The 12,476-nt window shown below is 41.9% G+C and overlaps 1 pseudogene; it reads left to right on the top strand.

Moving 5' to 3' along the window:
• Positions 1–7,670: 7,670 nt before the first annotated feature.
• Positions 7,671–9,538, top strand: LOC110202593 (snurportin-1-like; annotated as a pseudogene).
• The last annotated feature ends 2,938 nt before the right edge of the window (positions 9,539–12,476 follow it).

The raw sequence follows: 12,476 nt of genomic DNA, 5'->3' as shown, positions 1-12,476 counted from the left end.
CATGAAAAAACTGAGCCTCAGAGAGTTAAAACAATTTGTACATAGCTACATGGGGAGTGGAATTTCTGACTTACAGGCCCATTCCCTTCCTCCACATCAAGCAGCATCTCTGATCTAATCAAGAAGTCTGAGGATCAGTAGAAGAATTGTAAAGACCTGTGTGCTTCCTAACTATGGTTTCATTGGGCTCACTCAATCCCAGCTCTGCCACATTCCATCTCTGTGATGTTGGATAATTTCCTGAACCTTTTCTGGACAATCCCTAGAATGAGGGGCTTGGATATCATCATCATCATCATCATCATCATCATCATCATCATCATCATCATCATCATCACCATCATCTTCATTATCATCATCATCTTCATCACCATCATCATCTTCATCATCATCATCATCATCATCATCTTCATCATCATCATCTTCATCACCATCATCATCTTCATCATCATCATCATCGTCATCATCATCATCATCATCATCACAATGTTGTTATTGTTGTTCAGTCATTTCAGTCATGTCTGACTCTTTATGACTCCATTTGGTGTTTTCTTGGCAAAGACACTGAAGTGGTTTGCCATTTCCTTCTAAAGCTCATTTTACAGATGAGGAAACTGAGGCAAACAGGATTAAATGACTTGCCCAGGGTCACACTCTATCCACTGTGCCACCTAGCTGACCATAATAGGTAGTATATATTTATACATATATTTCTTAAAATATTAAATATCCAAAAATTCATGCATTTATACATAAATTTATTGATATATATTTGTATTATTTATACATATTTATACACATTTTTTTGTGTGGTGGTAGTGGCTCTTTTTGACCCCATTCAGGGTTTTCTTGGCAAAGACACTGAAGTGGTTTGCTATTTCCTTCTTCAGCTCATTTGGCAGATGAGGAAACTGAGGTAAACAGGAATAAATGATTTGCCCAGGGTCACACAGCTAGTAAACAGACAGGATTTGATCTCAGGTCTTCTTGACCTGATCCATCATCAACTAATTGTCACTGTGCTACCTAACTGCACCTATTAGGTCTCTTTTAGCTCTAATGTATCTTTGTGGAAAATGAGAGTCAAAACTAGGATAGACCCACTAGAGCTTTGTATCAAGTCACCAAATTGGATGGGATTGCATCTCCTCCCTACCATGAGGTCCTCTGGTCCATTCCCCCCTGGCCTTGTGGTCTTGCCACTTGTCCCAGATGACTCCAGAGGAGAAAGAGAGGCTGGTGACCTTGCACAGCTCTTCCTCACTTAAATCCAATTCACTTACATGTCATGGCATCACCTTCCTGATGTCATGGTCTTCTTCAAGAGCAAAGGAAAAGCAATAACATAACAAGAGTCCAACCTTTCTTGCCTCTATTTCCACCTCCTTTGGGAGGGTCACCAGATAATACCGAGTCAGATCAGGGAGGTTGTTTTCTGCACGTTCTACCCCACTACTTTCCAAATGACCCTTATGTCAGAATTCTTAGTTATGGGTTTGGTTAAAACACATTTCTGAGTCCAGGAAATAACTCTGGTCCTCAGTCCCATGTAATTGAAACAAAGGAAAAAGAAGAGGGAATCAGTTCCCTTTGTGTCTGGATTCTCCTATGGGCAAGCAGATGAGGAAATCCCCATGAATTCTGCGCAGTCCTGGTGGTCTTCTGATCCTGGAGGTTAGCATGCCTGCCAATGGAACCAAATGGCTTCTGGGAGCAGAGCAAGGCTCTTTCCACAGGAGAGTCAGGAACTTGAAGTGTATGAATTAACTGGTTAAGCAGGGCTCATGAACCATGATATCAGAGAACATAAGCCTTATTAAGGGAGAGCTACTCAGCAATGTGGAGTGGGGTAAGAGTTTCCTTATTTTCATCAGCTAATAATCAAAACAGTTTGACAGTGGACAGAGAGAGCCAGCAAACATGGAAACAATTATTGACTTAAACAAAATATCCTCAAATTATATGTTATTTTGCTTTTTTGGATTTTTAAGGTAAAAGCATTTTTTGGAGATCCCATCATAAACTTCTCCCGAAATGGCCAAATGAAAGGAAGGAAAATGAAAAGATGATAACAAACCAAAGGCAAAGAGAAGAAAAGGGATTTGTTGGAAGATACCAGTGGAAACTTGGGGGAGTTGACTCCCTGTGACCACATGGTGGGTTCCAGCTTCCGTGCCCCACAGCCCGGCTTGCTCTTCTGGCTCCAGGAGCCAGACCTACCAGGCAGAGCTAAATCATCTGGAGACTGAGGCAGCCCCCAGGTTGAGCAGGGAAGGGCATGGGAGACATATACTTTGCTCATTTGACCTCCACTCCTCCATGCTTGCTGGAGAATTTCATTAAAACTCCTCCTCCACTAATGTTTGCATTTCAGCCTAATGACACTGAAAACTATGATGACAAAAGCAAATGTCCTGCTCCTTTCAGGACCCTGAAATGGTGCTGGCTCAGTTTTGGCCAATGGCATCAATAATAATGAGAGCTATATGTAGCACTTTAAAGTTTGCAAAACATACGTTATCCCACCTGATTCTCAGAACAACCTCATGAGTGATGCACTATTATGACCCATTTTGTAGATGAAGAAACTGTGGCAAAGTGATTTGTTCAGGGTCACATAGCTAGCAAATATTTGATGCAGGATTTGAACTCAGATCTTCTTAATTCCAAGTCCAACAGTCTAGCCACGGTGCCATCTAGATACCTTTATAATTGGTAAATACTTTCTGAAGGGCCTGTAAGATGGTAAAGAAATCTTGCAGCCATCAGGCAGGGGAATGGCCTTGAACTGATTCTGTGAAGCCAGATGGCTTCCAGGAAGGAAGGGAGAGGCTTGGGGTTCTATGTTCTGTCCTCGTTTAAGAATGGAAACTGATAAATTTCAGTTACTAGTTAACCAGCATTTATTAACTTCTTACTATATGCAAGGCCATGTGCTGAAGCACTGGGGATATGAAGGAAGGAAAAAACAAAGGGCAGCTAGGTGGTAAGGTGTTTAGAGCGTTGGGCCTGGGGTAGGAATATCTGAGTTCAAATCCCACCTCACACACTTATGTGACCCTGGGCAAATCACTTTACCTCATCTGTAAAATGAAATGGAGAAAGAAATGGCAAACCGCTCCAGTAATCTTTGCCAAGAAAACCCCAAATGGGGTCATGAAGAGTTGGAGACAACAGAAGTGACTGAACGACAACAACAAAAAAAACCAAAGACCTCGTCTTCGAGAAGCATGCATTCTATGTGCATGCTCTGTGACCCCCCCATAGCACTGCTAGGGCCGGATCCCAGAGAGATCATAAAAATGGGAAAAGGTCCCACATGTACACAAATACTTACAGCAGCTCTTTACTGGTGGCAGAGGATTGGAAATTGAGGCAATGCCCCTCCGTTGGGGAATGGCTGAACGAGTTGTGGTATATAAATGTAACGGGACAGTATTGTGCTATAAGAAATGATGAGCAGTTAGACTTCAGAGAAACCTGGAAAGGCGTGTACGGTCTGATGCTGAGTGAAGTGAGCAGAACCAGGAGAACGTTGTACACAGTAACAGCCACACTGTGCGATGACTAATGTTGATAGACTTAGCCCTTCTCAGCACTGCAGGGATCTAAGACATCTCCAAAAGTCTCATGATGGAAAATGCTATCCACATCCAGAAAAAGAACTATGGAGCTTGAATGCAGATCGAAGCAGACTTGTAGTTCTTTTTTTTTCTTTTGTTTTGCTTTGTTTCCTCTTTCTTGTGGTTCCTCATATTAGTTCTAATTCTTCTTTACAATATGACTAATGTGAAAATATGTGTAATAGGAATGTATATGTAGAGCCTATATCAGATTATGAGCTGTCTTAGGGAGGGAGGTGGGGAGGGAGGGGGAGAAAAATTTTAAACTCAAAAGCTTATGGAAGTGATTGTTGACGACAAAAAAAATTAATAAAAAATGAAGCATACATTCTAATGAGGGAGACAACAGGTCAATAATTAAGTTAATATAAGATATACATCTATATATCCACACATATGTGTGTATATGTGTATATATGCATACATACACATATACATACACATATGTGTGAATATAAGATATACATCTATATATCCACACATATGTGTGTATATGTGTATATATGCATACATACACATATACATACACATATGTGTATATACATACATATATATGTACACACACATATATACATATATACATATGTGTGTGTGTGTGTGTGTATATATATACATATATGGAGAGAGAGGCAGAGAAAGAGTAGATGAGATGGAAGATAATCTTGAGATTACCTTGAGGAGAAGGTTGGGAAAAATATTTATGATTCTTTCTTGAACTACTGTCTCAAAATTATAATAATATTCATCTGTTTTGCCATCTCAGGCAGGAATAGTTCAGTTCTATAACATCAGCTGGAAGGAAGCATCAGGTCGCAGTGGAAAGTACACTGAAATTTGGATTGGGAAGACATGGGTTTGAATGCAGACTTTGTCATTTATTACTTGTGTGACCTTGGGCAAGTCAGCGTACCTTTTTTGAGCTCCAATTTCCTCACCTCTGAAATGAGGGGATTGGACTAGAACTTTAAAGTCTCATCTTTCTCTAAATCTATGATCTATGCATTTACATAATTTTCAGAATTAAGAGAAAAATATACTTATTTATTTGCTACCAGAGGTCAAAAGTGCTTTGCTTTATGTATGTATACTTTATTCTAACTTGGGGCATGGTATCTCCACTCCAGTTGAATGGAAACTCCTTGAGGGCAGAGTCTTTTTTATTTTTGCCTTTGTTTCCCGAGTGAGGTAGGTAGCTGGCACAGTGGATAGAGCAATGGACTTGAAGTCAAGAGGACTCAAGTTCAAATCCTACCTCAGACCCTGGACAAGTTACTTAACTGCTGTCTGCCTCAGTTTCCCCATTTTAAAAATGGGACAATAATAGCATTTACCTCCCAAGGTTGTTGAGAGGATCAAATGAGATAATATTTGTAAAACACCCTGCACACCTTCAAGTGCTATATAAATGTTAGCTCTAAGTGCTTGGCATACAGTAGGTGCTTAATCAGTGTTTGTCAAGTTGGACTAGATTAAAAATAAATATTCCAAAACCAGCTGTCTATCCACAGAGTGTTGGAGTGTTCTTATGTTAGTGAAATCCCGGGTCAGCATCCTTGCCCCTCTCTACCTCCGCACACACTTAATCCTCAGTCTTGTCTGAAGCACAGCAACCAGGTTGATGGAGGTCACCCTGAATAAACAATTCATTAAAAATTATTATAAAAAGGTAGCAAGGTGATGCAGTGGATAGAGAGCTGGGCCTGGCACCAGGAAGACCGGAGTTCAAATCTAGCCTCAGATACTTCCTAGCGGTCCGAGCCTAGGAGAGTTACTTAACCTCCTTCCATTTCCTCTGGGGATGATAATAGCATCTACCTCCCAGGGTTGCCGTGAGGATCAAATGCGATAGTAATTGTAAAGCTTTGCCAGCCTTATGGCGCTATGTGAATACTGGTTATTATTGTTGTCGTTATCATTTGCCTTAAGCACCCAAGGCTTTGCCATTCACTCGAGATCTGTTGTACCAGAATGCCAAGACACTAGAGGCATTTTCCCCCTTTGCCATGGTTCAGCCTTGTCATTTTATTTTTAAACCTCAGTATTTTCTGTGCATAGATGAGAACTTTTTGGAACCCAACAGGAAAGTATGCTGCCGCTAATTTAATATGACATGCTGCAGATGTGAGTAACATCGGGCCTCGCATATTTCTCCCATTCCCTGGAGGACACGCACAGAACCTTCAAAGCCGTGTGGGAAAGACTTTTGCTGTATTTTACTGTCAGTAAGGATTAGATCCCAGGTGGTTGCTCGGAGCTGCACGTTCCTCTCCATCTACTGGACGGTGTCTGGATGACAGAAATCCATTTGTACTTGGACATAAGCTCGTCGATTCATTATCTTATGGACTGACAAAGGTTGCCGGCTGAATGGGAAATTGTTGAAAAGCTCATGATGAGCAAGTTGGAAGGGTTTTGACAAGAAACGCTAAGCATCTTACGTACTGAAGACACTTGCCGTTCCTAAGGAGGCAATTTTGCCCTGACAGATTGATCAGCCTGCGCTCCTTTTCCCTTTCTTTTTCTGATGGATTGATTTTAAAGACCCCCGTTTCAGCAGTGGCCAGGAGTGAATTTCTGTGGCCAAGATGTTCAGACACGGCCATCTGTTCTCTTAGGTATGGCTTTGCCAAGTAATCCAGTTCTTTGGTGCCAGATGGTTTGTGACGCTCTTGGTTGGAGAATGACTTTGAAAGAGCACCCCCTGAGATGTGGGAAAGGGTTCAATCAGACACATGACATGCTCTGTACTCTGTCACCGAGGGAAATCTTCATCAGCATTAACAGCCACACTAGTGACAATCGGAATTTACTAATTAACAATAGCAAGGATATACTTTATTCTGAAAATTCTATTGGAGGAGAAAAAGGGAGAACTCCTCCCTAAAAAAAGGAGAAATGAGAGAAAGCCTAGATTTCCTTGTGATCAGGACTTGAGTCCCAGCATGGCATGAGGCACAAACCTGATGCTTCATTGCCTGCCTCGACGTCTTTGTTCCATGCTTTCTCTCCTCACTTCCACCGCTTAATTTACGATAACAGCCTTTAAGGCTCAGCTTGGGCATCATGGCAGGAGTAAACCTTTTATAATAATTGTCAGCCCTCTTTTCTACCTTGTCTATTTACACGCTGTATCTGACCTTCCTGGAGAAGACAGTTTTTGACTTGGCTGCTCTGATCAATACAATGATCTGAGACAATTCCAAAGGACTCATGATGGAAAAATGTTATCCACTTCCAGAGAGAGAATTGATGAACTCGGAGTGCAAACTGAAGTATCCTTTTCCCACTTTATTTATTTTTTTTTTGCAATACTGCTGATATGGAGATATGTTTTGCATGATTTCACACGTATAATTGATATCCTATTGTGGGCCATCTCAGTGGGTGGGGGAGGGGTGAAAGGGAAGGAGATAACTTGGAACTCAAAAATTTGAAAGGAAATGTTTAAAATAAACAATAAATGAAAAGACTTTACTCATTTTGTCTTTTGGACTGGGCCTGAGACGTCATTGGCATCACACGTGAACCATGTACAAACGAGGATCCTTCCTCTGTCAGTGTAGGGGTCATGGGCATGATCTGAACTCAGGTCCTCCCCAGTCCCAGGCTAGCTCTCTACTGCTCCACCCCAGCCCCCTCACAGGAAGCGCTTCATTAACGTATCCAGTTCACTGCTCTGGCCTTGGGATTCAGTCACGTGCCCAGAAGCATCAGCGCTTCCGCTTCCTGGCCTAGGGGCGCCAGGTCCCTGGAAGGAGTGGGCTTCTTTTCCAATTCATTTTTGAATAAATGTGAATTTTTGAGAAGTGTAAGATATTTGAAATAAAAACAAAACCCATGGGGGGTGGGGCGTGAGACGGCTGTAGCTGTGGTGGGGGCGGGGCTCTTCAGTCACGTGGTTGCTTGGCCCTCTTCTTCCCTCCCCTCGGGGAAGTCGAAGTTGCCGCAACCAGCGGAAGTGGCTTACCCTGGAGCCTCCTTCTGAGCCTCTTCTTGGTCCTCCAATCACTGCCCCGAAGCGCGCCCCCGCCCAGCCCCGCCCAGAACATGGAGGCGCTGAGTCAGGCCCTGGCGAGCTGCTTTTCTGTCTCCCGAGATCTGAATGGCCCAACGGCACTTCACCGTCGCCTGTGCAAGTCCAAGTACAGGCCTTGGAACAGGGCCAAGGGCGAGGCAGATGGATGGAGCTTCAGAAGTCCAAGCGACTGGATTATGTGAACCTGCCAGGAGAGAGGCCAAGGACGACTGGACGTGGATGGAGAATGAGGAAGAGGAGGAAGATGGGGAAGAGGGGGAAGATGAAGAAGAGGAGGAAGAAGAAAAGATGGGAAGAAGAGAAGATGGGGAAGAGGAGGAAGAAGAAGATATAGAAGAGGAGGAAGATGAAGAAGAGGAGGAAGGGAAGAAGAAGAAGAGAAGATAAGGAAGAGGAGGAAGAAGAGGAAGATAAAGAGGGAAGAAGATGAGGAAGATGAAGAAGAGGAAGATGAGGAAGAGGAGGAAGAAGAGGAAAATGAGGAACAGCAGGAAGATAAAGAAGAGGAGGAAGATGAAGAAGAGGAGGAAGATGAAGAGGAGGAAGAAGAGAAGATGGGGAAGAGGAGGAAGATGAGGAAGAAGAGGGAGATGAGGAAGAGGAGGAAGAGGAGGAAGATGAAGAAGAAGAGGAAGATGGGGAAGAGGAGGAAGAAGAGGAAGATGAAGAGGAGGAAGATGAAGAAGAGGAAGATGGAGAAGAGGAGAAAGATAGGAGGAAGATGAGGAAGAGGAGGAAGATGGGAAAGGAGGAAGATGAAGAGGAGGAAGAAGAGGAAGATAAAGAAGAGGAGGAAGAGGAAGATGAGGAAGAGGAGGAAGAAGAGGAAGATGGGGAAGAGGAGGAAGATGAGGAAGAGAAGATGGACACTGACGTCATCAGGAAGCTGCCTAGGCACAACACCAGCTGATGCTGAAAGAGTGGCTCATTGTTGCCCCTTCAGATCTGGATCAGGAGTGCATTGTGGTGTGTCCCATGGGTAAAGAGCCTTCATTGTAGTGTCTGAAGGTTCCACTGCAGCATACAGCAAGAGTGGGAACTATGTCCACAGATTCCCTTCTTCCCAGAGACCATAAGCACATCTCAATTACGGGGAAAGATTACATAATACATAATTCTAGATTGCATTTATAGTGAGCTGAACCAGACTTACTATATATTCTAGATGTGATATACTGGAGGGGACACTCTGTCTGTGACTGCCAGACTGATTTTGGATTCTCCTGGATGCATTCAAAGTTACCAGAAGAGCAGAGACTTGGAGAGAAAACCAGGCTTAATCCATTTAAATTCGTGGGTCTAAAGAATTTCACATGTACCCCTGAGAACCTGTTCAAGGCCTTATCCACTGACTTACCTTTTGAGGTAGGTGGGCTTCTTTTCTGTCACAAGCAAACCCACTGTAGTCCAGGCAGCACTCTATTGCTTGGCTGGCTGAGCCCATGGTATCTGATATCCTTGGGGCGATGGTTCCAGCTGGCCCTCTGACTACCAAGCCAGACTGCACTGTGCATCAACTCCAGCAGATCATTGAACATAAGAGAAGTAAAAAGGAAAGCAAATGGAATCAATTTCCATGAGGCTTTTGAGAATGGACACTATGACCTGGAGTACCTCTCTACCTCTAAGCTGGCCAATACTACTGGCAGCCAGACTGAAGCCAGAAGCCTCATGGAAAATTGACAAGCTCCTTTGTCCAAGTGTCAAAGAAGAGCCAGATTCCCCTGTCCCTCTGTGAACTGCTCCCTGCTATTGCTTATTGCTCATGTGATGGAATGAGGCTGAGGTCTGGAGATTTGACTGAAGTTCACCCTATTCAGTCAGATACATTTCCCAAGCTAAGATCACTATTCCCCAAGGAAATTAGCTGTTCCCAGGATGAAGATTGCTGTCCAGCAAGACCTTGTGAAATTGAAAATTGATACCCCAATTTTGTATTTTTATCAGTTATTGATTGAGAATTATATTTAATCAGTGTATCAATATTTATGGATCAAATTTGGACTTAACTGTATAGGCCTCGGTAACAGAGTTTGTAAGGGTTAAATTTACTTATTCCTATGGGCTATAGCTTGACCAGAAAGACTCAAAATCTCTGAAGTTTTTGGAAGGGAAGAAGGGGAAAGGGACGATGAGTCAAACTGGTAATAGGATATTTGCCTGCCATGAGACTTTGCAGGGATGTGAGTCAATTCTGTAATTTTCCCTGTTGCCCTGAGTTATAGGAATCCTGTCTCTGAGTCAAGCCATGCAAAGCCTGCCTTTCATCCTCGTGTGACCAATCATAGTCTTTGGTTAGTTTGACATTACTGGACCACTTCTGGTACCTTATGTAATCAAGTACGTAAAGGAACTGCTTCGATTGACAGATAGATCCTTGGCTATTGAAGGGCGTTGGACCCCTTTTATTGGAAATTGCTAGTCTTGCTAAGAAATTGATCATGCTCAGAACTTTGTGCCTTAGTTTCTTTTCATTACAGATTTTTATTGCAACAACCTCATGGTAGTTTCTACAGTTGCTCGGTGTTCCGGTTGAGCCGAGCAATTTTAACTGCTAACAGTATATCTTAGACAGGCTGTGTAAACTGAATTGGGATTTTTGTGCCTCTGGAGAGCTGTAAACCTTCCCACCACAATTAGGAGTGCATTTGGTAACATGTTTCTGAAACTAGGAGATACTGAAAAGTTTTATGAGGCTTGGATTTTTGGGCTTTGTATTTGCTCTACCTTCTCAGAAGGCAAGAATGATTTTTTTCCCTTTGGACATTGCCATAAGATAAAATTTCCTTTTAATTGTTAGAAGCTTATGAAATTTGCCAAATAGCCACTTACTTGTGTTGGTGAAAATGTGCCCCGTTTCCCGCTTTCTTGTTCTTGTCTTCTAAAGCTCCTTACCCCTCAACTCTTCCCCTATCTAGTTCAGACAACCTTCTGCCTTATTTTTATAGGAGGATGCACACTTCCATTTCCGATAGTACTGTTGAGAACAGCATAGGGATACTTGAAGAAACACAGGTCAAATAGTGTCTCTTTAAAGATGTGGAACTTTAACCAAGTTAATTGTTAAATCTGGGAATGGTAGTGGGACAGAAGTGGAAGCTAAGTGGAACACAGTTACACCTATTCAGTACATTTGCTGAAAGTAGCAGGAGTGGCTGATGCTTAGATATTCACTGAAGCTGACTCTGTAAAACTTGAGAACAAAACTTTTGGTTGTGTATTGACTGCAGATTCAAAAGTTTTAGTTTGGTTTTCTTTTGAATTATAAAATCACTTTATGACTCATTGTCTCTCTGTCTCTGTATCTCAAAGATGCTTTAACTTTCTGCTCACCTCTGTGAACCCATCCTAATCTCATTTTCAGGTCTCAGACACTAACAGCTGACTATAGAACAAGGTGTGGATGAGTTTACAGCTCCCATTTGTCTTGCTCTAGACCAGATGAGAATGACAAATTCACATCCAAGTTCTGCAAAAACAGGGCCCCCTGGAGATAAAGTCAGTATGTTAATCTACTGAATGCCAAACATCCTTTGAGCTAAAAGGGAGTTCTTGACCCTTTTGAGCATAAGAACCACTGCAACTGACATTAATACTTTTTTCTTCATGGTATTTAACTTTTGACCTGGAAAAGCCATGTAAACTTAATTTGAGAAAAAAAAGTCATGTGGATGAGCAACGAAATTAACAAACGCAAAAAACCTTTGGAATATTTTTCTTAGGTTCTTGAACCAAAGTTTGGTTTGTCTTCATCATCTGAGAAATCAGGTAAATGAAAGCATGAGCAGAATGGTGAACAGAATGAAAAAGGTCTGCCATGTTATATAGTATGAAGGTCAGAATGGTGTAATAGTGTTGGACTTGAAGGCAGGGAGATCTGGATTCAAATTTGACTTTAGATACTTACCATGTGACCCTGGGCAAGTCACAACCTTGCTGTGCCTTGGTTTTCTCATGTGTAATAGGGGATAAAAATAGCTCTTGCCTCACAGGGTTGTTAAGACCAATTTAGGAAATTTATGTAAAGCCCTTTGCAAATCTTGAAGTGCCGTAAAAATGCCAGCTATTATTATTCTATATCTATATAATGATATAGTCTTCATATAATACATACTTATAGCTTTCTTTAATCATTATATGTGCACATAATGATAGATTCTTTATATGCTTATATACATAAGTGTATATAATTAGCATTTGGGCTTAGAGAACTGACTGTAATGTCTTTCTACCCAAATGAGAGACCAGACTGGCAGTTTAAGGAGATAATGATTTCAATTTCTTTTGTTGTGTTTCTTCACAATTCTGGCTAATGATGAGGAGTGGTCATTTTTGGACTTTTTTTTTTTTTTAGCTAAGCTCTTTAGTTTTTGACAGATTTATATCCTCTTGATTGGACTTCAGTTTAGAAGAAGATGATCCATTAGGGATTATACAGTCTATGATGTGGCTGGAAAGATCCCATTTTCTCCCTGCTGAGGATGAGTGAAATACACCATCTGATTACCAACTGCAGCTGTCATCTGAAAAGTCTGATTGTTAGTTGTGCTGGACTTTTTGAAAATAAGTCCAGGGGAATCGTTACTTAGATACTTGCATGGAAGATTTAATCAGTATTCAAAGTCCTTTCTCCGGGGCAGATTGCAACCCTTCCATGGTTTCTCTTATTCTTGTCCAGGTCTGAAACATTCTAACATCTCTAGGAGGTGATCCATTGCATTCTCAAGCATGACTGCATGGGATAGTTTGAATTGGACTGAGCTATTACTAGCATTGTTTTGCCCAGTTGTTGATTAGGCTCCCGGGAGGAAAAGGAG

The sequence above is a fragment of the Phascolarctos cinereus genome, unplaced genomic scaffold (genome assembly GCF_003287225.1).
Source record: "Phascolarctos cinereus isolate Bilbo 61053 unplaced genomic scaffold, phaCin_HiC Scaffold_9;HRSCAF=440, whole genome shotgun sequence".
In the NCBI taxonomy this organism is placed as follows: Eukaryota; Metazoa; Chordata; class Mammalia; order Diprotodontia; family Phascolarctidae; genus Phascolarctos; species Phascolarctos cinereus.
This window is presented reverse-complemented; position numbering and strand designations above follow the sequence as displayed.